General features: G+C 43.2%; 1 protein-coding gene across 24 annotated transcripts in view; it reads left to right on the top strand.

Annotated features, from left to right (window-relative positions):
- TSNARE1 (t-SNARE domain containing 1) overlaps positions 1 to 26548 on the top strand; it is a 489936-nt gene that overhangs the window by 17291 nt on the left and 446097 nt on the right. The window lies entirely within an intron of this gene.

The raw sequence follows: 26548 nt of genomic DNA, 5'->3' as shown, positions 1-26548 counted from the left end.
TGGTCAGTGAAAGTTTCATTTTTCAAGGCGTAACAGACTGTATTTGTAAAACCTGTGGAGTTAGTAGCAGAAATAGTTTTCTTAAACTACATCTGTTTTTCCCACCTGGAATACCATTAATGGTAATTGGTATCATGGCTAGAATAGTTGTTTCATGTCCTCCAGCTTAATAGTAGGAAATAAATCTTTTCTTGGGTATTTTTGATTTGGTGTCTGTTCCTCCTTCATAGAATACTTTAGAAAGTATTCTAGAACTAGAAAAAAGGAAGGGTTTTATATTTTTATCTGAATCAATTGGTTATCTTGCACTTAATTCTTATTCCAGAAATCACGATCTTTGAAATAAGTCCTTAAAAAGGATTTTATTTCTCTACCTCTGTTTTCAATACCATGGGGAGCATTGGCATATTCCAGCCCCATTTCGTATACAGAGCTAAACAGATTTGTAACATTCAGTAAATAGTATGCAAAAAGTATGCCTATTAGCATCCTGAGTAATCACCAACAACAGAGTAAATATGAGGTTAATGAGATTAACAGGAAAGAGGAACATAAGCGTTTGCGCGCACCTCCCCATGGCCCGGTAGCCGGTGGCAGCTCCATTTCTGTTGACGAGCCCAGCACGGCTATAGACGCAGTAGTGATTTTGCTGCTGTTCCCCATACAATGCTTAATGAGTTCCTACTGCTGGCATTTTTCTTTAGATACTGTATAATATTATTAAATCCCACTCCTTGCAAGAGGATTTGAGCTTTTATTTTTTTTTTAAATAAATCTTTATTTTTGCCCTTTTTGTTTCTAGTGCTGAGGCTCGGTGATAAGGTGGCTGATTAGCCCTTGTCTTCTGAAGTCTTATCCCAGGCATCTGGTACCCTCCTAGATGTCTCCTCAAGGCCACCAGAGAAATTGGCCCAAGTCTTTTCTGGGGAGCATGCTACCATCAGAATATTGTACTCAGAAGTGCATTGAGATGTAACCCTTATTTTCTTATCCCAAGCTCCATCTTGACTTGAATTTCAGTTGTCCTTTGCCCTTCTCCTTCCAAGTGCTCCATCACAGGCTCTCCATTAAGTCTTGCAGGGAGATAAAGACCCATTTCCAAGCAAAACCATGACTTTTTTCTACTGTAGTATCTCTCAAGCCCTCTCTCTTTTCCAGGTTAGTGGGTTTTCTGGACATGGTGCTCTCTGTCCATCTTCCTCTAGCATCTTCTGGCAGTTGTCAATGTTTTCTTAATGTCACTACCTCAGAAATGTGTATTTGAGCTTTTTCCACCCAGAACTGCATATGCGTGGTTGACTCAAAGCTCTAGGCACCGACTCCCCTTACTGGTCAGTTGACAAACTGCAACCTATTTTTTTCTATTTTAAATAAAAATGCCTTACCGAGACATCTATTTTGTTTACTCAAGATAAGTCTTGTACTTATGAACCTAGCTTTTCTTTTTATGGTGGTTCTGATTAAACCATGAACCTTCAACTTAAACAATTCAGGTAGAGTATGGGCACTGCATATTGCCTAAATGGATTATTTGCCTCTTAGCTTTTGTTTTTATTTGTTGGGGTTTTTTTGGTTGTTTTTTTTTTGTTGGTTTTGGGTTTTTCTTGTTGTTTGTTTTGGGTTTTTTTTGTATTGCAAGTTATTTTCCTCCTCTTTCAAATGGCAGTGATTTCTCTCTCCTTTCAGCTCTTTTGCATTTGGGTGTGAGGATGACTATTGTCCCCTATCACAGCTTTGCCTGGGGCTGAGATTTCCTTTCCAGACTGCGTTGCTGGAAGTCAGCCCAACGTCTTGTCATTGGCTGGGCAAAGTAGAAGAGCGCTCGAGCGCTTCACCAATGCTGTGGGAGGGAGGAGATATAATTCCACCAAATTGCTGTCCAACATCACAGCTTGGAAGGGTCCTCTGGGTTTGTCTTGACGTGATGGTGTAATGGTTTGCTGCTGTCTAGAGAACTAATAGTCACAGAATCATAGAATAGTTTGGGTTGGAAGGACCTTCAAAGGTCATCTTGGCCAACCCCACTGCAGTGAGCAGGGACATCTTCAAATAGATCAGGTTGCTCAGAGCCCCGTCCAACCTGACCTTGAATGTTTCCAGGGATGGGGCGTCTGCCACCTCTGGTCCAGTGTTTCACCACCATCATCGTAACAAATTTCTTCCTTAGAAAGCAAGAAGGTGGGGTTTTGATGGGAACAGTTCCTCCATTGCCTTGTGAAGACATGATATATATAGGGCAGTCTGAGGAAGAAGAAAGTAGGTCTTGAGTTTGCTTGGTGGGATGGCCTCTCTCCCCTTTCTCCCAGTTCCCATTATAGTTGGAAACTGGGAGACCAGCTGAACTCAGTGATGCTCTCTCAGTGCTGAGGCTTTGGCCGTGAGTCACATCACTGGTCAGCGTGCAGAGAGCTCACCCTGATGCTTCCAGATGTTGCAGTGTATTTGGGACAGAGAGTTTGCTGATATGCAGGACAGCAAGACCTCCATAAGGGGAGGAAGGTGTTAAAAGCCACAGCACGATTGCTTGTATTTTCATTTTGATCTCTTTGCAAATAGAAAAGTGATGGAAACAGCAAATGTGTGTATGTGAGTGCAAGGGAGGGACTTGCACATATTTCTGTGCGAGGGCAGGGGAAACTATTCAGCTTGCTACAGCATGTTACTAATATTTGTGTATGAGCACTTAAAATTTTGCAAGAGATGTTAAGACTTGAGAAATCTGTTTTGTTACCTCGTAAGTGCATGATTAAACCTTCTGCGTTTTCTTCTTTATCACTGTGGGAATCTTTAAGTCGTTATGCTTGTTTTCTTTAGAAATCGTATTAAAAGCAAAGAGTAGCTTCATTATTTATTTATTTTTGGAAAGCACTTCTCTGCCTGTTTTATGCAAAAGCACTTTAATTGATCTTTCAGGCAGTTGAGAATAGGACAGAGAAGAAAATACTTAATTCAACGTGTAATTCTTTCTGGTTTTGCCTCAAAATAAGAAACCACTTTGCTAAGATTTATGTATTTAAACAGTTTATGCACACGGTGCAGCTATGTTTTATCTGCCTACTGCAGCAGGCTGATGCAAAGAAATGCCTTGATCAATGGTATGAAGTGGTTCAGGATAACTCCCAAACTGTTCCAGTGATAAACACGGTGCCAGTTTCTTGCTACCTTGATTATAATTGTTGTATCATTTTACACTTGTGATTTATTTTTTTTTTAATTCAATCTACTTGAAGGTTAAAAATTAAAATGATGCAAGTCCATTTCTTGCTGTGCTATACTGAAGCAGCATAACACCCTGTTAAACCAAGAGTATTTCCTATGCATTTTGCAGCACTAGGGTGCTTCGGAGGCAGGTGAGGTGACGGTGCCTTGTCTTTAATGCTCCTAGATAGACAATACTGCATTACGGAATTTATGCAAGCCTGGCAATTGAACACAGATTGCCTGAATTGCAAAGCGTCACTTCAGTGTCAACCCTTCCCTCCTGTCTATTTAAGGTGAAACAACTGGGGGGATTCGATGCTGTTGTACACTTACCTTCAAGGTTTGAGGTCTGAGCTTCTTTAGTCTGCACATGCTTGCTGAGTCAGGAATATTTATAGGCTGGAATCATCTTGCTTTGGCTCCGTTGTAGTCAAAGGTCAAATAAAACGGTGCACATCAGGTCTTGTTCAGTGTTTGTGATTTGTTGTGGCCGAGATGTGGATGACACACATGTGCTAATGCACACCTCCATGGTTTGCTCTTTCAGTACTAAAAATTTATGGGGGTATCTGAACATGGTCTGGAAGAGTCAGCTGAGAGACTGTGTCTGAAAGCTCTCCCTAAAATAATGAGCTGTATCCTGTCATGGTGTGCTGAAGCTGGAGCTTGATGGAGGTGTGTGGCAGGATGCCATGGGAATCATGGAGAAGGGGCTGAGCTTGAACACCCCATCAGAAACCTCTTTCTTGCACGTAGACAGAGTAGAGCAGCACAAATAAGTGTCCTGCTGTTGAAGGTCCAGCTGGTAATCATTGAGTTTGAGCATTGCTGCAGGTTATAGGTATTGTGAGCTGGAAGATGTGCAAGTGCAAGACAAGAAGGTTGGTTCCTGACTTGGGTAACTTCAAATTTATTGGAGAGTAAAAGGAAACGAGGAGACGATGATCAGTATTGGAACCAGTTGGGAGGCTGGAAGGAAAGCCCAGCTCACAGCGAGGGTGTTTCAGGGTAGTAGGTCTTGAGGAAGCCTGATGTCCCACACAGACAGCTTTGGGAAGCCCTCTAGAGCCTGGGAAGGCTGTGGAGATGTGGACCATGGGGTTGTTGGCACCTTCCTGTGCTGGTGAGTTTGTCTGTGCAATTGAGTTAAAATACTTGGAAGAGATTCAACTTTTCAGAAGGTGTGTGAATGTGTCAAGTAAGTGAAACCCCTTATTGAAATAGCTTTTGATAGTTTGGAGGTTTTCAGCTGCATTTGTTTGAAATATGCTGTGTGCCATGCCTTAGGAGTGCATTTTCAATATATTTTTGGGTCCCTCTTATTTAATATTGAGGTTGAGAAAGAACAGCCCCTGTCTGCCTGCCCCCCCCCCCCCAAAAAAAAGGATGAGAAAAAGTGAGAAGTAAGCAAAAAGAGCTTGTCATGAAACCTAAATTCACTCAGAAACATCTAGTTTAGAAAGGCATCTTTAGAAGCTCGTCCTGTACTTTTATTGCAAGGATGGTGTTATACTGCTGTACTATATCAGAGAACTGCTTAACAACAACTCCTCTGTCCTGAATGACTGCCTAGAGCTGTAGGTTTTTATGTTTAACCCGACAAATATTTTAGCTTGGTGTCTCCAGGGGTAAAATGAAGGAGTAGCTGCTCTGAGGGATTAATACGGAGTGAATCAGATGTTTGTAAAAGGCATTAAAGGCTGCAATCACTGTAGCAGGATTGCATCCCAGTGTTGGAAATGGGAGCTGAGATGCTGCAGTGCATCCTCCTGTTGCAGATCCTCCTGCTGATGGACCTGGCTGCTGTGGGTGAAGCACTGGTCTGGTGCAAGTGTGGGGACATCCATCTGGATTGCAGGCTGAAGACAGCTGGTTATTTGTTTAATATGTGCTTAGATGAAAGGTGCTTAGATCAGATGAAAAGGGGGAAAAAACCAAAACCCAAGCCAGCCCCCATATCCCTCATGTTTCCCAGCATCCATCATAAAAATAGTTGTAAAAAAACCTCAGGGATGAAGCACCGCAAGCCAAATGCTTGTGCTCACCACAAGGATGCTGTTTCTTGACCCCAGAAGCTGCATCCCAATATCTTTCCCATGGCTCCCAGCCACGAGGCAGGAATAACGCAGCCCACTGGGCAAGAAGATGCCCCAGGACTAACTCGCCAATTAGAGGATGGTGGTGTCCTCTGAATGTCCTGTTCCTACAGCATCACCACACAGGTCCAGGATGGGAGCCAGGCAACATCTTTGATCTAGGTAGCTACTAGCTGGGGTTACTGAGACCCATTTTCCCACTATCAGGGTTATTCTGGTGACCCAGCAATGCTTGGAGCAGCCCAGCCCTTGTTCTCCTGGCTGGGCTTGGTGCTGTTTTTTTGCCACCTTCTCAGAAATTGCTCTCAACTCAGCTTGCTTTTTTTAGACACGTGCTTTCATCATTTGTAATACTAAAGGCTTTCCTGCAATGGAGGAGTTTTTGGCTGTTATTTTTAACTGAATGTTTCATTGATCTGATTTACAGCATGAGCTGCTGGCCGCTATATTAGCAAGAGAGCAGAGAGCCAGCCATGGTGTGGGGCGGGGAAGGAGCAGTGTGGGGAGGTCTTGAGTTATCTCCCTTGTCAGAGCTAATGCATCACAGAGCTGCAGCCCAAAGATGCCTTTTTTTGCATTATTTTAAGCCAGTAAATGTCAGGGCTCCACTCACTTTTAAGTGCATCCATGGACTTCAGCCCTATCCAACCTTTTGGCATTGGTGTGCTGACGTCTGCGTGGTAAGCCAGTTCCAGAGCCTGATTCATTCAAAACAAAACCCTACCAAAAATAAAAAAAAAAAAAGACTTAGATTCTGAGTAGATGTGACGTAGTCTTAGCTCTGTGAGGCAGCTTGCTTCTCTCGCTTGGGTTGAATTAATCTCGCTTGCACCCCAGCTGAAGAGGTTGAGTGCCAGCCATTGGGACATAGTGGGACCTTGGTTGGTGTGGTAGGGTGGAAGGTGGTTTCTTCTGGGCAGTGCCATTGTCTGTGATGGGGAGTGCAAAGCCTTCATTGCTGATTCTTTGCTACATGGTGAGTAGAAACCAGAGCTAGGAGCACCTGAAACCTTCAATGACAGGTTTGAGCGTTCAGCTCAGTCCTAACCAAGTGCGTAAATAAAGCTGGAGGCCTGAGGAATGGGTTATTTTTCTACTTGGTGAACCAGAAAATTGAATACAAATACAGTGTTTGGGGCATGGGTATGAAAGTGAGAACAGATGAGCACCATTAAGTTGTTTTCAGAAATGGAATTTTTTTTTCATAGTCTGAAGTCTCTCACTTCCTTTAAGGCTTTCTCCTGTTGCTGTCTTTCTGCCTCTTCCACTTTAGTAGGTTGGGTGAGTTAATCACATCAGAGAAAAGAGTACAGTTCACTGATTTTCTCCTCTACCCAGCCATCAATGAACATGTTCATGAAGCACGTAAGGACTTAATATCTCAATGTCCTCAAGGGAAACACAGGAAAATTCACTGATTATCTATTTTTTTGGTATCATCCAGTCAACCAGTTAGTACGTGTCCAGGTCTAGATTACCCATGTGTGCTGCTTGCTGCCTCTCTGCTACTTGGGAGGACGCTTGGGAGAAAGAATTGAGACATGGATGGGGCTTGAAGCTGCAGAGGGGAAGTGACCATGGATACAGGGAGGATGTGGAGAGATTGTGATGGAAGCGTCATGGGGATAGAGAGTAGGAGAGCACGGGTTATCATGGCAGGAGGCATTTTGTAGGTGACATGGGCAGGGATGCTTAGCTCCACTGTTGGCTTTGAGAACATATTGCTCTGCAGTACTTGGTGCTGTGCAGTGTAGGGATGTATAGTTTTATCACTGCGCAGACACGTGTTGAGCAAACAAAATGGACTTGGAGACTCTTCAGTTGAAGGGAAGTGTTTCTTTTTTCAAGTTACTATTCTGAAAGTTGGATGTTTAGGACATTGTCCCTAGTCTTCCTGATCCAAAATAGCTGAATTGCCTGACATTCAATATAGTTGGTATATGCTCTCTCTTCCCCTGGAGGTGGAACTGAAGAAATGGTAATGTCAGGGAACCTAATTATGAAAAGTAGCACCTCTGTAAAGTCAGGGTGGCTATCTTTATTTTGGATATCCTGAATTGTTTTGTGGTGAGTGTCTCTATGTGGATGGTCCAAAGTTAGAAAGGAAAGTGTGGTGAGATTCAGCCTGTCCTGTTAGATTGAGCTTCTTCATATTTTCCTGTTTTCTTCTTTGGCTCAGCATTAAACTCCCAACTGGAGTTTGCACCATGAAGGACCTGCTGAAGTCAATGACACGGTGCTGTGTGTCAGTTGTCTGCTGATGGTATGCAATACAGATCTCCATCATGTTCTTCCAACAGTACCACATTAAGAGTTTCTCCTTTATTTGAGAAACTGTGTTTTCATTGGATGACAGCGTTCAGAAGGGAAGAAGTGAACTCTCTACATTGTTTATCTCCTGTAGCATTTGCAAAAAGGCTGAAAGCTGAAGTCTAGCCAGCTCAGGGCAGCAATCCTTTGCGCTTTGCTGGAGCGAGATCCTGCCTACTGAGACTTCTGCGCTAAAAAGAATGAGCCAGCTGGGAGATGGGAGATAACTCCAAATTGTGTTGGAGTATGGCTTCTGTGTTGGTGTGTATGGCTTTGCCAAGGAGGATGTTCCTGTTGCACTGGGTGCTACTATTGATGGCACTAATGCAAATCTCATATACTTCATCATAAGATGTTCTGGGCCTCTGAAGATGAGTATGCTCACTTGTCTGGGGTGAGGAAGGCTCTTGCATATCCATACTTGCTCTCTGGTTGTTCTTTTTCCTGAATGCCTGATTTAGCCCCTTTTTCTGTTGAGGTGTTGTTTGTAAACTTTTCTGTTACTGTCCGCTGACTTCAATTTACCAGTGACCTTTCTTGCAGCCTGAATGCAGTGTTCTTGGTACTGTGAGCAATATAAACTGTCTTAAATTATACCTCTTGCCCTCCATCCATCTCAGTTTAGTTTTGCAGGAGGATTGTGCATTATCACTTGGAGTTTGCTTTCAGAATTGAGGCTGGTGATAAATAAATGCTGGTGGTAGAAACTGGAGAACGCGGGCTTCTTTAGCTAGCTCAGTGTGTAGAAAAAAAAGAAGAATGGGGTTTTAATTTTTTTTCTTCATGTATGCCTTGGATAGGCCTCTGTGTCTTCTCAAACTTCGTTTTCTGCGATTGTAGGCAAAGATGCTCTTGTCAGCTGATTTTCCTGTCTCGCAACTGGAAATGCCAATTAGGGTCATTGCAATGAAGGCAGCTGTGACTTGGTTAGAAGCTGGACTAAGGCAAACTCTGCCATGTGTGCTTGCCTTTGCATGCTTCCTCTGCACCTGGAATTGTTTCCATCTCCATGAGATGACTTTTGATTGGAAACCCACAGGTGTGTTGCTGTATTTTTCTTAGTAATCTCTGGCACTCCTTAATTTTTACACTAGAGTTTAGTGGAAGGGCTGTTGAGATCCAGCTGTGTTGGCATTCATCAATTTTGTTCTGACTTGACTGCAAACAAGACTGTTTGTTAGATGGCAAAAATCTTTTAAAATAGAAAAGCAAATTCATGCAATGAATGATGTAGATCTAGTTTTTTGGAGTAAAGTGACAAAAATCATGCCATTGTTTTAACAGAAGTACACCTTTCTGTTAGTCACCTTTTCTACTTAACTATGGTCCCAATTTCTTGATCAAATGGGAGAGTAATGTGAATGGATGCATTTGTCAGAGCATGACAGGTTTATATTGGAAACACACTGTGTAATTCGCTGGTTGGGCACTGTTACTTGGGGAGCAAGAACACAGTCTTCAGGCCTCTGGTTCTGGGACATCTGCTTCTCACAGGAGGTTTTTGGGCAGCTATATATTCCCACTCTGGTGCTTGTCAGACTACGTATATGTGAAGAAACCCAAGTGGCTGAAGTGTCTTCAGGGCTGGAGCAATAGCGACTGGCTACACTACTGTTGACTACACCACCAAGACTGGCCTTGCTGTTGGTGGTGACACCAACTAGGATGTCACAAAAGAAATGGCTAAAATACAAGCCTTGGAAGGAGGATCTCAATCTGCTTTCCGCAGTCTTTCCACATCTTCTGCCACTTGCCATCTCTAGTTGCTACCCCCACCGCAAGAGAAATTATAACTTTGGCTAGTTGCCCATTTATTTACTCATACGTAATTCCACATGCTGGGTAGTTGCCTCAAGTGTTGTGTTTTGGTCTACTTCTCCATGCTGGTGTTCCCTTATCTTTCTTTCTTTGATTCAGCCTTTAATATTTCACTCAGCTTTTGGGGTGGGAGTTATGTTTTAGGATTCTTTTCTTTTTTTCTCCAATTTGATTGAAGCTGGTCAACAGCTTCAGGTTACAGGAGCAGCTGAAAGGGCAGGAGAATGGGGCTAGTAAATGGGGAAGTCAGCGTAGACCACTGATGGTTCTTGTATCACTGTAATACTTTGTGGTGATCATCATCACGTTGCTGGGAAAGGCTGAGAAAGTGGCATCTGTCACTCCATGATCATGGGAGGCTGGCCATTTTGTTTGCAAATATGGGAAAACTATAGGATGACTGTCTGGAGGCAGTGCCATGGTAACAAGTAGTAAAGACTTCTGTGTCTGCTCCAGAAGTTCTCCTGGTGGGGAATGTCAAGAAATGCATCTCCTGTGACTTCTGCATCCCTTGTGACACAGCATCTCTCTTTACTTTTGGTAGCCTATTTGTGGAAGTATTCAGGGAACATATTCTCCTGCATATTCTCCCATCTGTCTTTCTCCCAAATTCACTGGCCTTGGTGTATGCTTAAGAATAGACTTGCTTTTTGTGTTATGTTGAGAAGGCAGTTAAGAATTTATTTTTTGACCTTCCTGTGTTTAGATGATAATATTTTTAGTATCTTATATGATGGCTGTTTCTGAGTCGATTTGCAGTTTGGACTTCCTTTTCCCATTTAAATGCAGAGGGGAAAGCTTGATCAACATCTTAATCTGAAAGATATTTCGGGGTGTTCGTCACCCAGACCAGGCTGTGCAAGAGCCCTTTTCATGGCATGTAATTACCCTTTTACATTGTTTATAAAAGACGTTTTCAAGAATAGATGAACTGGGCTTGTGGCATTTACCAGTCCACAAGAACGTACAGTCGCTTGGCTGTACAGACCCTGAATAAGCATGCAAAAGGGACCCCAAAATATCACCCTTCCCCTACCCCAAAAAAGTGTGAAATGGGGAGGAAGAGATTGTTTCTCCATGTAAAGTTTTTATTAAAATTTTTTAATTTTTTAATTGGCTTCTCCCCAGTATCAGTGATTAGATGGGCTTTTTCTTCTATTTGCCACTTATCCCATTTTAAGCTTGCTGGCAGATAACTAACTAGGGACGGTCTTTTCTAAAGAAGGGATAATATAGGCAAGAGCATCTCGAACGATCTTAAGATTGTAAGATATGGAAAAAGCTTCCTATAAAATTATATCTGTTTGGGATGTGGTGTATCTCTTGAATGCAGTGTAATTGGACCACATTCAGCTGTGTAACTTTTGACATGGTTTGGCATCTGGTTCTCTGAAGGCTTAATGGTGCCTTTAATTATAAGTAGTCTAGGAATTGCCTAGTGAGACACAGGATTCATTTAGCTCAAGAATCGCTCTTTTGGATGGTGACCAGTAATAGCGTGCTCAAAAGAAGAGAAAGTAATTTCCTGATATGCAAATGTGGTGATAATTTCTCCCTGGGTTTCTCCTGATGGTTAATCATTAAGGCTGGCTTAAGCATTTGCTTTACAACTTAGTTGTGACAGCTTTGGCTGATCTTGTTATGCATTTCCCTGTGCCTTTGGATGCTTGAGTTCTTGGCCTCCACAATCTGTGCTACAGTTCAATTACTCAAAAAATTTCACTTATCTCTTGAGAATTTCCTGACTTTTCATTTTTTTGTGGGAGATTCCCTGTTTTTTTTCTGGTATGTGGTAGAAAGCACAGAGGTTCCAGATGTCTTCTCTAAACTATTCCTTATTGAGTTCATTTCTGCTGTGTTTGGTGTCAGTCACCTTTCTAAATCAAACTCATTCCTTCAGTGTGTCTCCTTCCTTCTCCCCTGTCACCATGGGGCAAGGAGCATATTTACTGCTCGGGTCTCCTCTTTACTTTTGTGAGCTCCTTCTCTATGGAAAAGAACAGGATCCAAATGACACTGCACCACAAATTTCACCTTGTAATTTTATGTTATAATAACTTATAATAATTATATTTTACATTATAATAATATCTATATTATTCTGTCTTCTTTCCTATGCATCCTATTGTTTACCTGAAAGTAGTAGCCTTGGGCAAAGTTACTTTTTAAGCTGCCAGTGATGACATCCAGTTCCTTTTTGTTGGTTTGTGTTAGGAGTGTGCATGTTGTAACACTTCCTCTCCATCATCACTTTGCCTTTATTGACCCTGGTGTAGCTAATTCTAAGACATATCAAAGTAAATTTCCTGCATGCTTTATGTAAGAGGAAAAATGAACTTGCATGTTCAAGGAGCCAGTGAATTGGCATTTGGGGTCCATGAGCTGCTGTGAGGGTCTTGATGTGTTGTTCCCTTCTTTGCTCCTCAGTTGATGTCCCCCGTGATCTTGGGTGGGTTGTGTTTGCTTCTGTGGCCAGGCTCAGGTAGTGATGAGACCAGTCCTAAGGGTCTTGAAGAAGTTACTGGAGACCCATGACTCCCTCCATGGTCAGTGGATCTCCTTTGGGGATGCTTTGGTCTCCCTTCCTTCACTGTAGAGAAGCCAAACTGGATTCCTAGACACAACACTTCAGTTACATGGGTGAGCTTGACTGCAGAACGGCTTTTTCGCCCTTCCCTTTTCCCTAACACATTCAGGGAATTTAAATTGAATTCATGTTAGCGTTTACTGCTTTCAGATGTGCTTACTCAGCACTCTGGCTGCTGTTCGTACCTCCGCAACCCTCTTCCTTGCACGTTCCAATCCTTTGAACGATCAGAACATCTTTGACAAAGTGTTTAATTAGCTGTGTTACAGTCTCGCTGCCTAGACTTGGCAATATTCGTGATTCTGCTTATGTTTGCTTCTTCCTAAACTGAAGTCACGGCCAGAGAAATGACGGTCAGGATTCCTGGTTGAAGCTCACTGGTTGTTGAGTGTGGGCCCAGCAGAGAAAGACCTGGGGGTGCTGGTTGACAGCCGGCTGAATATGAGCCAGCAGTGTGCCCAGGTGGCCAAGAAGGCCAACGGCATCCTGGCCTGTATCAGAAATAGTGTGACCAGCAGGAGCAGGGAGGTGGTTGTTCCCCTGTACTCAGCACTGGTGAGGCTGCACCTCGAGTCCTGTGTTCAGTTTTGGGACCCTCACTGCAGGAAGGACATGGAGGTGCTGGAGTGTGTCCAAAGAGCAATGAAGCTGGTGAAGGATCTAGAGCACAAGCCCTGTGAGAGGTGGCTGAAATCTCTTCTGCAGCAGTGGGTCCAGCTGTAAAATGAATAAAATGAGATGGCGGTTTTATATAGCATCTTTCAGGCTCTGAGTATCCCATGGCACTCCTCAGAGCAGTGAGCTTGAAGCTGTTGTGCTGAAAACCAAAGCAGCAGCCCTTAACTTGGGCATGGGCATGGTGGATTTTGACAGATGGAAAGGACCTAGCAGTCTGCCAGGCTGGTGGCCAAGAGCACAGAGGTTTCCAGTGGCACGCTCTTCACCATCTGGCCACGTCCTGTGTCACAGTGGGTTTTTTCTAATCATTCTTCTGCTGTCTGTCTCCATATCTTTCTTTGAGAATGCATAGGACGTCAAGGTTTTTAGATGAGGGTCATCAGAGTGGTTTGGATGGTGGGCTGGAACTCATTTGGGTTTGGTTTCTGGTTTGTGGGTGGTTTTGGGGCCTCAGGAACCACCAGGAAATAAATAGGAGTGCCCTTAAAGTAGGAGAGAAGAGTGGGAAGATTTCCTTAGAAGGCACCCAAACCTCTGCTGGTGGAAGACAATAGGAAAAGGGCGGAAATGAGTTGTTTTGGCCCAGAAATGGGAAGTTTGATGAGAAGGCTACTGCAACCACATGCTGTGTGTGCATGAATTTAGGGAAGTGATCGTCCCCCTGTACTTGGGACTGGTGAGGCTGCATCTCGAATACTGTGTTCAGTTTTGGGCCCCTCACTACAAGAAAGACATTGAGGTGCTGGAGCGTGTCCAGAGAAGGGCAACGAAGTTGGTGGGGGGTCTGAAGAACAAGTCTTATGAGAAGCAGCTGAGGGAACTGGGGTTGTTTAGCCTGGAAAAAAGGAGGCTGAGGGGAGACCTTATTGCTCTCTACAACTACCTGAAAGGAGGTTGTAGCCAGGTGGGTGTCGGTCTCTTCTTCCATGTAACAAGCCATAAAACAAGAGGAAATGCCCTCAAGTTGTGCCAGGGGAGGTTTAGATTGGATATTAGGAAAAATTTCTTTACTGAAAAAGTTGTCAAGCATTGGAACAGGCTGCCCAGGGAAGTGGTTGAGTCGCCATCCCTGGAGGTATTCAAGAAGCGTGTAGACAAGGCGCTTCAGAACATGGTTTAGTGGACATGGTTGGTGGTTGGACTCAATGATCTTAAAGGTATTTTCCAACCTAAATGATTCTAAGATTCTATGACCTGGAGTCCCTCTGAGCTCGTGCATCACCCACGGAGCTGTTTTGAGGTTTCATCTCTGCTGTTCGTGATGGTTTGTCCACATTAGAGAAACTCAGTGGAAAATTTTCTGCCATTGGTAGCTCTAAAATCAAGACAGCAGCATTAACTGCATTCAAAGTTATGACTTGGAGCAGGCTACCTTCATTTTAAACCCCATGTGTTGAATTCCTTTGCAGAAAGCATCTTGTTGATACAGTAATTCCCAAGCCAGATCCTGGCTAGAAATTGTGACACCAACCGTTAAGGTCATCTTTCCACTTTGGGACAAATGCGGTCATTTGAAGGATCCTCCACGTTTCTTAAGTGCCTTTCACTTTGATCTGGGAACACTTTTTTTTAATCCAGCCTCCTGGCATCTTTGCGAGGAAGGGAGGTATTGAGAGAGAATAATTTATAGGACTTTGTGGCATAATGCCATTTTGTTACATTGTAATCATGCTTGAAATATTCAATAGAACATCATTCTCAATTTAATGGGGAAGATTGTCGTTGGATTATGTCCCATGTGATTATTTTTTTTTCCAAAGTTTTCTTGCTGCATATGAGATAAATAAATGATTATATCTGCGTTCTTAATAGCTGGTATCAGAAGTGAAGCGCTTAAATTAAAATATTTCTAGATATTTTTTTTTTCCCCAAATAAGACTGTTTTATTAGCTTACGTCCTTACATTTTTTTCCCTCTCTTTAAATAATCCTAAAATCTGGATACAAATTGTTTCCTTCTGCCCACACTCTGGATAAAACATCTATTTCCAAAAATAGCAGAATGATGTTACGTTTCATTTGCTGTAGGAAGAAAAATTGCAAGTTGGAGGTGAACAGCAGAGTGAAGTTCCTTGAGAAGATAGGAATTGCTTTTTCTCTTTTCTTTTTCTTTTTTTTTTTTTTTTTTTTTTGTTGTCAGATCTGTACCAGCTGTGCCTGTGACCTGGTGATGTAGCTATTACTGGGCGGGTGGATGGACAACAGAGAAAGGGCTGTAAGAGCACGAGCAGAGTATTTCTGCATTTTGGGAGGCTACAGAGTTCACTTCCCCATCAAAACAGGGCTTAGAGAAATGAATGCTGTTAAGAGGACCATTTTTGATGATTTTCAAAATCAATCTGGATCAAAATGAATCAATTTCTGGAAAAATCGGAATGCCCTTCCATCCAGCCTAGGTAAAATAAAGGTAATTCAAGGCAGCTTGAATATCTCTTTCTCAGAGATTTTCAGCAGATATTCTGTTTTAAAACCTGATGATCTTTCTGATTATTTGGAGATGTACATACAGTACCTGCTGCCCTGTTACTGAATGGAGAGGCTCAGATTTAGTATCGTCAGTGCTTTCTTATTCAGTGTGTTGTTCCTCATCCTAATTTCTGGGGAAGAAAGTACTCTTCATAGTCAAAAAGGGACACTGGAATAGATAAAGTGTTCCCATATGGTAATTCTTGCGCTCCAAAGTTAGGAAGAACCTTTGATCAGTCCTCTGCATGATTATCTTAATATCACGAAGGCTGATAATGTAAATGGAGATTTCAAGCTTGACCTGATTCATAAATAGGATAAGTTAAAATGATGAACATGATTGAGTTATTTGCCGCAGCTGCTTCTAGGGCTGGATTGATTTGAATTTGTGCTGACAAGGCGTTGAGACCACTGGGAAGGACATCCCTGAGCTTATTAACAGAGTGCCGGGGAAGGAGGAGCTCTGGGAGCAGAGCGAGGTGTGAAGGGTGGGTAGGTGGTGGTGGGCTGGCTGGGGTCTGAAGCCTTGGTCTAACAGTGATGCTATTCTCCATCACTATGCTTTGAAGTCAGTAGGATCATTCCTATATCTGAAATAGACTGCTTTATTTCAAAATCAGGTGTTTAGACTAGTGGGTTTTTTTTGCACCTTGGGGTTTCTTTTGGAGGACAGGCAGGAGAGGAAAGCCAGCAGTAAAACAACTACTTGCCTTACTCTCATTAGTCATAACAGGAGCAAAGAAATTCCTCTTTGTGTACTGCACGCCAACATAAACCCCAGAAAAACAAGAGTCCTCGACCTGTTGCGCTTAATGAATGTTCTTGGTGAACTTTGTGAACCTTATTCTCTGTAGTCTCCTCTGGTCCCGTGCTGCTGCCCAACCTGGTCTGCCTACAAAGGAAGCCCAGGGCAGGACCTGGAAGGGTTTGGACCAATTTTTTCACCCAGTAGCAGCAGCACTGGGTGCTGATTCTGCCACTAAATCAATAGCTGATTTGCTATTGCTTCAACCTCAGCACCCTCAGAAGACCAAATCCCATAAGGCTTTTGCACAGTCTCCTGCAATAATTTGGTCTGCTTTTAGTAAAATAGTTAAATTAATATAATAACTTTTCTTAAATGATGTGTTCCTTGTACTGCCACTATAGTTGGTGCATCTCAATGTCTGTTTCTTTTTTTTGCATGGTACTGTGGGCTCAGGATTGTGGCTGGTGAAGTATTTTCAGGAAAAAAATTGGAGTGTGGCCACTTAAATACTGATTTATTGATAAAGACTTGGGTCTTTATTCAGGTTTGGGTTATTTGTATGTTCTGGCAAGATTTCTGTCGGCAAAAGATTCCCCAGTCCCGGTCAGGATTTTGTCTCAAACCCAGACATTGTGAAATGCTCATCTGCAATGTGCAGGACCCAAGTTGGAGCCATGCTTTAGAAATCTCTCTTCTGCATCTCAGTTGTGTATCTGAACATCGGACTGAAATCGGTTTTCCTTCTCATGTCTTAAGATTGCACCTATGTCTAATTTTCATCATAGTTTAAATCAGGTCTGAAAGCTTTGACATCGCAGGAATTCATGGTTGTGAACCTGCCTGGAGGATCTCTTGCCTGCTGGCTCTTGCTGTTGGTGAAGAAGGAGCATCTCAGCGGGGATAGCTATATCGAGTAGGATAGAGGGTGCTGTCTTGTATCCTACAGGTACACATCTACTTTGCATGGTTGTACGCTTTTCCATTTCTTTTGACTCCAGACCCAGTTCTGTTTTCAGCCCATCTTGGTTTCCCTGTTTTCCATGGAAAGCAGATGCTCCACTGATCTATTGAACTGAAGACCCTTCCGTCATCAGCCAGATTTCCTTCAGCCATATACACAGCACGTCTGTAATGATCCTTTGAAAACAAGATGCATCATCATAGCTAGAGGGGAGAAGAGTCTTCCTATGATAAACACAAAGTCCTGACCTTTCTTCCTGGCTGGCATTGGTGCCGATGCCACTGGTGATCTGACAGCCTTTGAAAATCATCTCCCTGATCTGATGAGACCTCGTAGCTAACATTTAGGTCTGTCCTTATGGGACATTGCAAGTGAAAAGGGTTATTTTTTCACAACTACAAGAATGTAGAGTATGAAAACATATATTTATAGTGTGTCTATATAAAAATATATATTATATGTGTGTGTATAAATCTATATTTTATATATATGTTATAGATACGTAAAAATATATAAACAATATATAATACTGGGGTTTTTTTGCATTGACAAGTTAAAGTAGCAACAGGGGAGAATTGCCTGAAATAGAGCACCACTAAGTCAATTTGATTTTTGCCATTTCCTATCCATATAAGCCCAATTTAACCCCCTCATTTCCAGCCTTTGCTCTGAACTGAACACCTGAGTGCTGGACCCCCAATGAGTGAGTTCTGGGCGAGAGTTAATTATTGCAGCTCACTTAGGTACAAGTGTGAGAGGCTTTGGAGACATAGGCAAACTTACCCTGAAAACCTTACAAACAGAAAGCCCCAAAGGATTTGGCTTTCTGGTTTATTGGTTCTGCTGTAACTGGCTGTATTTTTGTAAAAATAGCATCTCCTGTTGTCAATTTGCAAAGGAAAAGATGGTCCATTTCTGGCCTGGAGTACAGGGTACACCAGCTTTTGGCTGTCTTCTCACATCTGAGTAGGGGCTCAAAACGTGTCATTTGCTACTCTATTTTTGTCATCATTAATATTCTTGCATTCTCAGTTTGTCCTTTAAATAACACAGTTGCGTATCTATCTTGACATTAACCTTGTATAGGCACGTGTCCACAGAATTGCAGTGTGTTTGCTCTGTAAGTATTCATCCCTATCCATATATCTCATCTACCAACTCTGCTTTACTTAACCTGCAAAGAATTAAAGCACTTAATGGCTGGAAGCTTTGGCAACATGAATTAAAAGCCTTTTATAAATCAGTGTTCAGTAGTCTTCAGCGCACTGTGTAAAGGTAAATAGCTACTGCGTCTCCCCCTCCTGCTGCTTCATGGCTATGTCCTTGTGTTAAGTTTTCGTTAAACCTCCTTCTTATTGTGTTTCCTCTGTAAATCCTGCAAGTTTTAACGGGCTCCTAAATCTTGCAATGTGGTATAGAAAATACCCTGTGTTTACTTGTTTGTTACTTTTAAGAGAGTCATTTGTATTTGATGGGCTTTGCACAGCCATACAGCTTTGTATATCCGTTTTTTTTTTCTTTGCACAGCTCCCTATATATATCTTGTATATCCTTTTTTTTTTTTTTAATTCTAAAAAGCTTGTCCTGTGCCAGGTTAACTTCCTCAGCCTGTTGTGAAGTGATACCTTGTTATTATCAGAGAGTCGTACCCTGCACAGTCAACGTACCCTGCAGTTTAATGCACTGCTGCAGAGGCATTGCAATAGCTGTTCCCATTTCTGCTCCGCGCTTGTATGGCGCATGAGATCATCTGATCGTCTTTAACTTCTCCCACGTCCAGGCAAACCTGGTGTTGGTGACTACAGCAACCCCAGCTTGGCTGATGTGCACTGATTTGCAAGATTGAGTTTTACCTGGTGCTTCAGCTTTGGGAGGGGGATGCTACTGCATCCGCGCTTCTATAGGCATCTGAATTACAGCCCCATTTATTATTTTTTTCCTCTCCATCTCTTTCCAGGACTGCTGCTTTTTCTGGGACTTTTTAAAAAAGAAAAAGTGAATTTCTTCCTACACAAAAATCAGAGCAGTGTCTGGTGCTGGGAAGGCCTTTTACAAACGCTGTGCAGCACTGCTGCTGGGAACGGCATCCCATAGCAACCTTCAGCTTGAAAGCTAAAATCACGTCACCCCATATGACAGCTTTATTACTAGATTGGCATGTGAACCCTCTAGAAGCAGTCTAGGTGGCAGCGAAAAAGTTCCCCTAGATTCTGTCTTTAGTTTGTTTATTTTATTTATTTTATTTTATTTTATTTTATTTTATATTTTGTGGGGTTTTTTAATCACTCTGAGTTTTGGTTTTTTTTTTGTTTTTTTTTGTTTTTTTTTTGTTTTTTTTAAGCATTTTCTTTCTCAGGTAGAATAAATGTTAGAAAAGTGAGACGCACCATTCTAGGTAAGATAGAAGATCTCTGCCATAAGGTATGACACATAAGCGTGACCATCACCGCAGCAATTTCAAGTCCTCCACTGCTACAAATGGACAAGATAAAGCCCTTGGTGGAAAGTCATGGCAATAGTGGAACTGGGCTCAGGGTGTGCTTTTTTGGGGATTTGTGTTTACTGCAGTAGTGCTAGGGAGCTCCAAAGGGTTAGGGTCCTTCTCACCCAAGGACTGAACAAATGGGTGGCAAGAGCTTGGGGGCAACGCATTTGCTATCAGCACAGCATCCGTCTGGTGGTTAGCAGATAGCTTTTGAAGACATGAAGATGGGTGGTGCAACATCCTCTGTGTGGTACCTTGGGCTTTTGCCTGCCGTCCTTGGATAGCGGGTGCTGGGCAGGTGGTCAGTCAAGGGGTCTGGCACTGTGGGTCAAAGCCTGAACCGGTCGTCGGTGGGGCTGCGCAGTAGCCGTTCTGCTCTTACCATCCCTAAAGAGATTTGAGTTGGCAAACTGAGTGTTTCTTCTGTTAGGAAGTTCTAATTTCCTCAGTCTGAGCTTCATGGGGCTGATGAGCTTGGCCCCAGGTGAGTCTGGAGTACGCTTCTGGGTTTTGCTCAAGTTTCATCTCCCTTTGCTTTCACAGTGGAGATTATTCTGGCCCTGATCCATCAGCACTCAACATAAATCAAAAGCGTGCTGACACACATGCTGTTCCTGTTGTCCAGCCTCTCGGCAGACTTGTGTCACACCTTTGTGCTGGTTATTGGCTTGCTTCCTCAAAGCTTCTGTTGATGAAAGGGGGGCCTTGAGGGGTGGATGAAGGTCTTGGAGAGCCAGGGAGGACTCCTGAGAGCAGTTGTGGTACCAAACCAGGACATTCCAGACCCAGTCTGAGATAAGGCTGGTGATGGGACCGTTTGTCTCCTGGGCTTTTCATTGAGCTTGGCACTGCTGATCTGATGGACTCTTCTTCCCCGCCAGAAAACCAATTACAAAAGAGCTGCTTGCAGTCTTCACCCACCCACGTGGACACGTGTGGCTCTCTCCGAGCTGGTGGCTGCTGGGGCTTCTCTGGCTGCAAGGGTAAGAGAGACAAAATGCCTCAAGCTGTTGAAGATACCAACTTCTGTGACCTCCCTTGATTGTATTTCGGTGGTGCAGAGATAGTCCCATCGGTACTCGTGAACCACCAAGCCCACGGGAGGAGCAGCGTCCCTCCTGCTCGCTACTGGAGCTCCGGATTTCTTTTCCCAAGCTCTTTTGGGGAGTAAGAAAGCTTGGAGAGTTATTTTTAGGTGGAGGAGAGGGGGTGGCTTTCTGTGCCGGCTGTAAGCAAGGAGACAGCCGGACTCAGACCCTGGGAAAGCTATCGTGATAGAGAAAAGGTTTTGAAGCCCATGTGAGAAGCTGCCTCGCTTTATCTGTGGCTCCCTCAAAAGCTTTTCAAGCTTTTCTAAGAGGCTTTCTGAGTGTCTCCATCCTCGCTTTAAATCCTGTTCCTCTCCATCCCTTTGCACTTTATAGAGAAGCAAGAAGTGACTCATTACACAGCCTACGAGGAAACTTTAATGAATAAATGCATTTAAGAAAAAGAAGAAAAGAGAAAAAGAAAACAGAGTGTTCCTGTCTGGGGCAGAGTGATGCTTTTGCTGTCTTGAACTCTGAAAGAATAAGTTAGACTGCTGCTTTTTATTAGCTTTTAATTAATTGAGTTACTTTAGTGCTGTTGTTAGGACTGATAGGACTTTGTTGGGACTAGAGCTGCGGGTTTGTTTTTGGTTTTGTTTGTTTTTTTTTTTTAATTTGGTTTTAATTTGCTTGAAACATCAAGAGCAAAATTTACAAATCTCCCAGCTATTTCCCTTCTTCCCCCTTCAAACCTCCTTGGTGCTGGCAGCATCCCACAGGGAGGAGGACCAGTTTGGTGCCCTGCGGTGTTTCTGGGCATGCTTGGCACTAATCGGAGCAAAGCGGTGTCTTTTGAAGCACCTCAGTGTCTTGGAGGTTGATGGGAGCCTCTCGCCTTTCAGAGGAGCTATGCTCTTCTGCCAAGTCCCTGAAATAAATATGTTTATTTAGCTTGCTTCCTTTGCTGCTCTGATGGAAGGAACCTTGGTGACACTTTTCACTTTTTCTCCGGTAATAAAATAACCACATATACCTGCCATTTTAAAAATAGACCTTGTGCATCCCCTTTCTTGCTTCTGCATCTTCTGTTCTGGTTGGGATCTCTCTGCTCGAGACTCCTGAACAGAACGAGATGACTGTGTACATATATATTTATACAATTCAAGCATTACGTGAATTATATAAATATATAGAATGCATTTGTAAAATTAATAAAATTATATTTTATATAATTCACGCAATGCATGAATTTTGCAGTACATAGGAACAATAGGGTCAGTCAGCTGGGGCTGGTGGTAATAACTGGGAATTGGACTTGGTTTTATTTCAAGGTGGTTCTTCGTTTTGAAGGTTCTCTTTGAATTCAAAAGCTCATTAGTGCTCTGCTTCTTCTCCATAAGCTCCAAGTCTCTTCTCTTTGTTTAAATACAGGAAAGCAATGTTTTCAAAGGGAGGGAAGAGGGTGAGAAAGAAGTGTGGGTGCTCCTCTGAGATCGAGCCGATCCATTTTTATCTTGTTATATATCATTTTTACTTAATGCTGTTATATTATTTCAGCTGTGCCTGGTTTTCAGATTTGATGCAGATATGAAGTTGCTATAACAACATGATGATTCATATATTGCTACCAACAATCTGCTGGGATTTATTTTTCTATCGTGACGACTTAGATGTTTTTGGTGGGGATTTCTGTCTATTTTCAGATAGACTGCGCCATTAGGTCTCTGCAGTGATGTGCTTTGGATTACCTGGACTCAAGGTAGTAGCACCTTCAGCATGTCAGGTGTGCAACCACAGCATCTGGCACCTTGTACCTCTGGTTAGGTGGTTTTCCATCTCATTCCTTCTTGCAGAGGTAGAGCTGATAAACTGATTACTTCTGAGATCCTCCTGATCCACATCCTTTAAAAAATAGAGAGGCACAAGTTAAGAGCTCTTGAATTTCTCCTGGAAAAATATTGGCAAGATCTTTATTACCACCTAAAGGTCCTGTGAAGTCACTGAGCAGTTAATGGGGTAGATCTAGAGGATATGCTAATAAATTTGTGCCTTTTTTTATTATTTTATTCTTTAAATTGCAGTCTGCGATAGCAAAAATGCTTTTGTGGTGTCTTTTAATAGAAAAAAATGTCCAGAATTAAGGATGACTGATTTTTCTGTGGAAGACAGCAGATTTTACAGAAATATCCACTGAATGCTGGGTTTTAAACTGCTTCTCCCTTGCAAAGAGCAGTTGTGATGGGAAATGTTTCAAGGTACCTCCAAAGATTTTTGTCAGTTTCTCAGTTCAAATCTGAAACTTAAGCAATGGAAATAAATGCCTTCAGCATCCTGAAGCCTCATGCTAAGAACTCTCTCCTCTTCTGTCTCTTTTTTTCCCCAATGTTGAGAATTTCAGATAACACATCTGCAAATGGACCCATGTGCCCTGACACCTTTTTTAGAGTTTTGGGTTTTTCCTTTTTTTTTTTCCCCCCTCTAAATGAAACCTTTTCTTTTCTGACTAACAAATCTAGGATTACTTGATGTTGGTTGGTTGGTTTTTTGTTTTGTTTTGTTTTTTTCTTTCTACATGTAGAACTGTAGCAGGGCTTGATGCCTTTTGGGAAAGTGCTGTTCCTCCTTGCAAATCCCCGTTCTGATCTGAAAACCACCCGGAGGTGGTAACGTGCTTTTGTCCAGCCTGCCTGTTGAACTGGTGTCTCTTTATCTTGCCCAGCAACTGGAATGCAGTTGATCCTGTAAAAAGGTCTGGGCTTTCTGTCCTGCCTAATTGTGTTAAATTGCATTTGCATCCTAAAGACAGCGACTGGGAGAGGATGTTGAAGACTTACATGCATTTTTAAATTCATAAATGCCATCAGTGGAGTCGAAAGCATCAGATAACTGACTCTAAAGGCCTTGCTGAAGTGCACTGATGCCTTTATGTCTTTGAGAGTTGTCTTCCCCTGTGCCGACTCTCCAGTTCCTACACGTGTTGCTGTCGGCTGTATTAGGGGTAAAGAGGAATGGTAACTGAGAAAACAGCTGGTGTTGGAAATGTGCCAGGGGGGCTGGAATATCTCTACACCATCAAGTGAATTTTGCAGTTTTGCAGGGGTCACATTCTGACACCTGGCTTTGCTGCTGTGGTAGGACTTTTGTTGCAGAGCAAGAAGCTGTTTACAGATCTGTCTTCCTGCATCAGAGGAAATATTTTCTCCTGGTGCTTCTGTGCATGTGCATTACCAATCCCCACTCTACTTTTTCAACAATTGGGTATTTGGGCATCACAATAAAAATGCAGTAAAAATGGAGGCAGTGGAAAATATGTACCAGTAAATTATAACTTTTTCTGGAGGTGTGTTCCAAAAGTTTAAAGCTTGTGAAGCAGGCAAGTCAGCATAGTCTATGAGATATTGCGGGCATCACTAAGGGATGTTGCCTTCACTTTGTTCCTAGGCATAGTTTTTTATCCCTTGACCATGTTGATCCTTCTGACCTGATGCCATGCAGCCTCTTCCATGCAGCAAATAATAGATTTCTCCTCCTGTGACCTCCTCTGCGCATGGGATGAGGACCTTCATGTTTGGCTCGGTGGCTCCTTGGATGCTGCAGCGCAACAGAGGAAACCTCCTTCTGTTCATCACAGCTGGGACAGTCCTGCAATTTTAGCTTCTGGTTCTTGGTACTGTTGCTGCTTCTTGTCTGTGTTTTCTCAGGGGCACGTTGCAGAGCTGTGCCGGTGGTGGTTAGTGTGAGACCGGTGGCCTGGAACAGAAGACAGTGTCTCACCCAGCTACTTGGGTGCATGTGTGTGTTTCTGTGATGGGTAGAAGAGGACTCTCCCTCTGAGTCATGCAATTCCTATTTCCTTCTATAGCCTGCTAAAATCAGTCAAGGGACAGGGAGGGAAGAAATGGAAATTGTCTCCGTATTTCAAGAGAAAAAGCAACCACTCCTCCGTGGCGGTTATTTTAGCAGCAGTTTGCATCTCAGTTTCAACCCCAAAATATGCATCAAGTGCAGGCAGTTGTGTTTGCTGAGCCAGAAGGTGTCTGAGATGGTGTCAGTTTTCTTGCTGTGGTCCTGATAGTGTGAGGAGCCATGAAGGGATTGTCAACCATGTGCATGAGGGAGGTAATTTGAAAAAAAAAATAAAAAAAAAAATCTGGTGGGTTTTGCAGCAAGACCTCGGAAACGACTTGGCTTGCCATATTGATGCCTGGCTGTTGAACAGCGTTTTCACAACGGGGCACTGACTGCCTTGAGGGCTGTGGGTCAGCATCTGTCCCGATGCTTCCTCTTACAGAGCTGCTCATCTCAGCTGGAGTTGCAGACTCCTAAGGCCAGGTGTAGCATGTTTATCAGGGTTTTACTCTGGTCTGGTAGTGCAGCATTACAGCTTTGCAGAAACCTCTCTGTAGGGTAAGCAGCTGATGTGCATGGTGGGTGGAGATGCATTCACAGATGGTTTGCAGAAGCTCTTTCTACTTAGGGATGCCCAACCTTGTGACATGTCATGGTGTTGCAGACCTCAAACTCTGTATTTGCTTCCGTCTGCTCCTTAGGTATTTTACTAAGGTCGTTTCAGTTTTCTCCTGGCTTCTAGTTTTACTTCTCTTGTGTCAGTGTCGTGAGACCTTCAGCAATGGTTTCTGAGAAAACACTCGTCGTTGCCTTTCGCTGCTCCAAAATACCAGAAAACCAGTCATCTTCTGGTCCTCCCATGTCCATTTCTATTGGAGGATGACTATTGTCCATGTGCATGGAGGAAACAGTGGTCTAAAGGCAGCCTTCTTGTGTCTCAAGCAGCAGCTGGTCTGCTGGAACAGGCATTGTGGTGGAGCTGGAACCCTGCTTTGAAGTCTTTTAGCAGCAGAGTGATACTCTTGCTGCTGCAAATGCAGCTTCCCATTAGCTCTTTCAGCTGTCAGGAGTCTCTTGACGTGATGCAGGGAAGTTTCCGCATGATGAATTTCAGGGAGTGAGGCGAGGCCGGGTGTACATTTTAATTTTAGTTCTGCATGACGGAAGATGTTTGTGAGCCCATCATATTAATTTCAAAAGCTCTTTGGTATTGTGGTTATTTTGCTGGAATGATACAGTGGGTTGACTGGGGAATAAGCAAGCAAAGCAGGAATTTGGGGAACAGTAAAACCAACTATGCAGACATAAGTTAGCTTGCACAGCCTGTCAGTAACCACCTGCATATCTTCCTTGACCCGGTTCCTACCCCTAGGAAAGAGGTTCTGACCCTGAAGGGTCTTTGCATCCTCAGTCTTTTGGACTGTAGTTACTGGATTGGAAAGACTCCAGTTGTCCAGCTCTCTAGCTCAGCCATCTTCCACTGGTCCCATCTGCTAATTCATCCTCCAGGAGAAACAAAGTCGATGTCATGCCAGCAGGAACTGTCTTAAGCTATTTTCATGTCTAGTGCCTGGGCATGGTATAGGGGAAGGCACGGAGAATTCCCAGAAAGGCAGTTGAGTAATGGAAGGTGATGGCTCCAGATGGAGCAGAGACTTCTTCAGAAAAGGGCTCCTCTTCCTCCCCTCCGGTTTCCACACAGCTGAGCTTTGACAGCGTTAAAACTTCAGGTAACCTCCTTTGCTTGCTCAAAATGGGGAGCTAGTTGCAATCCACTTACATCATATCAAGCTGGGAGGAACGTGGCATCGGTACAAGCAGTTGGTCCCTCTAGTGCGTGTAGGACCGTGCACGAAGACGCAAGGTGGCTCGGGAGCGAGGATGTGAACGTTGGTGTGAGGAAGCCTGGGTTGGTCTCTCTGCATCAAAAGTGTTGTTAGTAATACAGGTGTACAGGGCAGTGTCTTTGACTGTTGTTTGTCTTGGCCCTGTCCTAGTTTCCAGCCCCGAGGCTATTTAGGTTTTAAGGGGATGGTGTATATCTGACAGGCATGGGTTGTGTTGCAGCTTGGGAACGTTCCTGGAGAACCCACCAGGCAAACTCCTCTAGATAGCAGCTGTATTGGACACTGTACAAGCGAGAGGAGATCTGTGCCTCCACCTCATGGTTTTGTTGTTTTTGTTTTTTTTTAATAAATACTGTGTTTGTGTGCTTGGATGGCATTTTCCATTCAAAAAGGGAGGGAAGGAATGAACGTGTCGCCCACATCCAAGGTGCTGGGCACATAACTCAGGAGAATTACTCATAAAACTGCAACCTCA

This window comes from Buteo buteo, chromosome 3 (assembly GCF_964188355.1).
Source record: "Buteo buteo chromosome 3, bButBut1.hap1.1, whole genome shotgun sequence".
In the NCBI taxonomy this organism is placed as follows: domain Eukaryota; kingdom Metazoa; phylum Chordata; class Aves; order Accipitriformes; family Accipitridae; genus Buteo; species Buteo buteo.
Note: the sequence above shows the minus strand (reverse complement) of the source record. Positions and strands in the feature narration are given on the sequence as shown.